Source organism: Equus caballus, chromosome 20, assembly GCF_041296265.1.
Source record: "Equus caballus isolate H_3958 breed thoroughbred chromosome 20, TB-T2T, whole genome shotgun sequence".
In the NCBI taxonomy this organism is placed as follows: Eukaryota; Metazoa; Chordata; class Mammalia; order Perissodactyla; family Equidae; genus Equus; species Equus caballus.
Genome location: NC_091703.1, coordinates 46,602,952 through 46,607,787, shown reverse-complemented (window position 1 = coordinate 46,607,787; position 4,836 = coordinate 46,602,952). Strand labels below are relative to the sequence as shown.

At 43.4% G+C, this 4,836-nt stretch overlaps 1 non-coding gene across 1 annotated transcript; it reads left to right on the top strand.

Annotated features, from left to right (window-relative positions):
- The first annotated feature begins 4,729 nt into the window (after positions 1–4,729).
- Positions 4,730–4,836, top strand: LOC111769376 (U6 spliceosomal RNA). The gene has a single exon (XR_002802367.2). It is a non-coding gene; the product is annotated as a U6 spliceosomal RNA (small nuclear RNA).

Here is a 4,836-nt window from a genome sequence, read left to right as displayed (position 1 = left end):
CTTACAGTGTCTGCTACAGCCATGTTTATAAATTTTAATCATAGTACTATACTGCATTTTGAGTTCCTGCAAGGACAACAGAAATGTGCAAGATTGACTCCTAGCAAGGACCCAGACTGCATGGGCTTACAGCTTCTCCATTCCTCAGTCACCAGTAGGCTGCGTCTGTCTCTTGATGTTACAAATATGCTCACTTCCACCGGCCCCACTTCTTAATCTTCTGAGAGTTGGAAAAGCAAATATCCGAGCTTTTTGGAATTATGTGTGTTAAACACACATACACACACTGTCAGTTGGGAGGGCAGTAGAGGTGGTTAATAAGATAGGCCCTGGAGCCAGTCTGCCTGGGTTCAAATTCCTGCTCTCCCCACTCACTGTCTGTATAACTTTAACCAAGTCATTTAACCTTTCCCAGTTTCTTCATCTGCAAAATGGGAATAATAATAGTAACTTACCTCATTGGGTGGTTGTGAGGATTAAATAAGTTATTACAGATAACCATGTGACCTGACACACAGTAAGTGCCTAATAAGGGAGAGCTAATATTATCAATATAGAATAAGTTACTGATTCCACAGGCCCTGAGTACAGGTGGGAAAGACCCTACTTTGAATTGAGCCTCTTGAGTTTTATGGCAGCACTTTTCACTGCTCAGAGGCCCTTTTCCCTCAACCCTTGCTCTGGGCTGTGTTCCAGATGGCTAAAGCCGCTGGAGGCCAGAGGGCCAGAGAAATGGAGAAATGGAGTGCCAATGTAAACTGGAATCAACTTGAATTTTGATGTTTTATCTCGCTCACATCCTGCATGCATTTTTAATAGCATCTCAAAGACGACAGGGTAAGCTGATAGAAACTGAAAATTGCATTAATGTTAGGATTCCCAATTCTGTGTTTACTTTTCCATTCTCCAGACACCCTTACAGACAGACAGAGGCCCCATTTCAAGAAGCGATAATGGAAGTCTGTGTTCTAATTTATTAAATACTTATTGCGGAAGATCTTCTCATCATAAGCCTCTAGACCAAAGCCAAAGTGACTATCTCCATCCCTAAAAGCTCAAATGACAAGAAAGAAGGAAGCCGCAGGGAAGGCAGACGCTCTGGTGAGCGATCTGATTTGATTCCCAGGAGCCATGGCCATCACATGATGCCTGCCTTCGTAGCATGTGTTCTAGAAGACAACGCTCTCCTGCATGCCCAAATCCCATGCCTAGGCAGGGGTCTGCCCAAATATCTTTGTGAAAGGGGAAGGATAGGATGATAAACTTACCTGCAGGATACACAAAAAGGCAAAGAGAAATAAAACCAATATCAAAATACTGTCCCTGGACGGCAGAGCCACACGCACGACATTTATTAAGACAGAGTCTCTGTCTCTCACAGCGTAGTGCTGGTCTTTGTAACTGAAATTATAATTAATGAGGGAATGCCAAAGCCTTAAAATTTCCCATTTTTAAGTGTTCCAAGGAACTGGAGAGCACTGTCTTGGGTTATTCTGTATTCTCTCTTTTTATATTTATTTAATTTTGAAGAAGAAATTCATTTACATATCTTGAAAAATCGAAAACTGTAAAAACGTGTAGAAGGAGAACCTCCCTCCCACCATCCCCATCCTGCCAGGCCCCACCTCTGCCCCATCCCGGGAGAAACCACTGTTATTTCTCATGAGTCCCTTCCAGAGCTATACAAGCAAATATGACTCTGCGTTCTTTTTCCATCCCTTGGTGCACGGCAGTGGCATAGACTCACACTATTCTTTCCACTTTTGGAGATCTTTTCATAGCATTACATACAGAATTTCTTTTTTTTTTAAAGATTTTATTTTTCCTTTTTCTCCCCAAAGCCCCCTGGTACATAGTTGTGCATTTTTAGTTGTGGGTCCTTCTACTCGTGGCATGTGGGACGCCTCTTCAGCGTGCTTGATGAGCGGTGCCATGTCCGCGCCCAGGATCCGAACCAGCGAAACCCTGGGCAGCTGAAGGACAGCATGTGAACCTAACCATTCCGCCACGGGGCCAGCCCCACACAGAATTTCTTTATTCCAGATTCTCTCAAGGAAGGAAGAAACACTACACTGCGCCCCTGGCCTTGGTCAACTCTGATAAGAGAACAGATTCTTAATTGTGCAGCCCCCAGAGCTGCTCAGACACTCTCACCAAGGAACACTACTGTCTAGTCAAACACACTGCTGAGAGGTAGGGCTGGGCTCGTGGACATGCCCTCTGTACATCTTACCCCCTCTCCCCTCCCCTCACAGCACCAAAGCATCTCAGGTCCAGGACTTGAAGGTGGTTTCCCACACAACACAACCCCATCATCCACAACCACACTTAAGCAAAGCTGTTCAGTCTCCAGCTTTTTTCAATACACATGCAATTCTCCTGAAGTTAGAAAGAAATTAATAAATAATACTTTAAAAAAATCAGTGAATAAGTGATGATGCTCTGTTAACACATGGCCTACAAGTTTCGAGTCCTTCTCCCCACTGTCTAAAATGAATACCTCTAAATTCGTCCTATTTCTGAAGCATTTCTCAGTAAGTTGCAAATATCAGAACACTTTACCCCTAAAGAGTTCAGCATACATCTGATCAACTAGATTCAATATTGGTTTAGTTTTCTTTTTAATTATACACTGTGAAATGTTGTGACATAAGTTTTGACAAACGCCTACAGTATGTCGGTTAGCCAGGGTAGTTAGTGATGTACCATTTTCTATCTGCCGATCAGATAGACTGCTCTGCTCAGGGCTGCAGCTGAGATGATGAGAGAAAATCCCATCAGAGTCAACATTAGTGATAAGTGGAGACCTGCTTTTAGCTCAAACCAAAGATGCAGTGTAGGAACAGAGCATACAGAAAGATTGCCACACTCCAAGGTATCAAAAATGGATCCATGTACCAGCTGGGAATGGTGAGTGGGAGGCATGAAAAACTCATAGGATTAAAATCCAAACGGCACCCATGGAGACCATAAACTCTGAAAAGGGTCTGACTTAAATAGTCTGGGTACTCAACTGGCTACCTATCTTAACAATCACTTTTTCTACTTTCTTAGCACCTCCCACCCCTCAACCTTGATTTATTTTATGTACCTCTGACTCTTGCTACAGGTGACATGCAAAGATGTGGTTAAGAAGTCATGGAAGGTGCTGGCCCCGTGGCCGAGTGGTTAAGTTCGCGCGCTCCGCTGCAGGCGGCCCAGTGTTTCGTCGGTTCGAATCCTGGGCGCGGACATGGCACTTCTCGTCAGACCACGCTGAGGCGGCGTCCCACATGCCACAGCTAGAGGAACCCACAACGAAGAATACACAACTATATGTACCGGGGGGCTTTGGGGAGAAAAAGGAAAAAATAAAATCTTTAAAAAAAAAAAAAAAAAAAAAAAAAGAAGTCATGGAAAATACCCGTGGGATAGCTGACTTAACATAATTGTCACAACCTAATCCATTGTGTCATATGAAGAAAAAACCTGTTAACAGAAGAAGCATGGAGTCTAGAAGCGTGGAGCCTAAAAAGAAGACGACCAAGTGTCGAGAAGGTGAGAGTTTGTCTCCAGCCTTGTTCAGGGGAGAGCGTGCTAAGTCTGGCCAAAGTAAACATTCCAGTTGGATTTGCAGGCATGCATTTGGCCACCCTAAGTCAACGATGTCAACCAGTAAGCCATAGTCCCATTCACTCCCCATGCTACGACATTGCTCTGCTCACCAAGGAGGCTTCTGAAGACACTGGTTTCTCATGCCCACAAGAGAGAGAATGCAATGACCATCTGCCCCAAACATCTGATCTATTTGGCAGTTCCATGTCTCATTATTCTGGTTTGTGTATTAATCTCCTGAGAAGTCGGGTAGCATGATGTGGGCACACATGGGGCACTGAGACGTTTTAGTTTCTGAGTTTGCAATCCTGAGAGCCAACCCTTGAGCCCTGGTATTATCATGCCATTTGGAAATCCTGCCCAAGTGGCCAAGTGAATTCTGCTAGCTCACACAGCTATCTTGACTCTCTATAGCTTTAAATGCCTAAAACAACAGGAAAACCAGTAGTATATGTAATCTCCTTTTCCAGATGGGTCCATCCCGACAGACATTCAAAGGTAGATTCTAATTGTCCTCTCTCTTTCCCACTCTCCATACCTAGTCCCCTTGATCCTTGACTCTTTCTTCCTTCCCATCCCCAACACACAAATACCTCCAGGGTCCTAGCCAGTTGGTTCCACAGTTTCCCCCTGAGGCCTCTGCATTGCTGAGGCCTGCTGCATCGCTGCATCGCTGCATTGCTGCATTTCAGCTCTTCAGGTCCCACAGTCACTAAAGGAATCTCAGTCCTTCATTGTAAAACTTCCCCAACACAAAGAAAATTTCCCCCAGAAAAAGATTTATTGCGAAAATTTCAGACATAAAGTTGAAAGAATTACACAGTAAGCACTCATATACCCACCACCTAGATTCTATAATTCTTAACATTTTCCTATATTTGCCTTAGCACCTTATCACACATCGATCCCATCCATCAATCAATCTATCCTATTTTTGATACATTTCAAAGTAAGTTGAAAATATCAGGACACTTCACCCTTAAATGTTTCAGCATGTGTATCATTAACTAGACTCTGTATTTGCTTAGAGTTTTTTTTAAGCATTTTTCCACCCTTTACTCTTGTTACCAAAAACAGTTCAACTCTTCTTGCATGTTTAGTTTCAGGGGGGTTTTTTGTAAAAATTATATGCTGGGTGCTCACTTTGGCAGCACATATACTAAAATTGGAATGATACAGAAAAGATTAGCATGGCCCCTGCACAAAAATACCACACAAATTTGTGAAGCGTTCCATATTTTA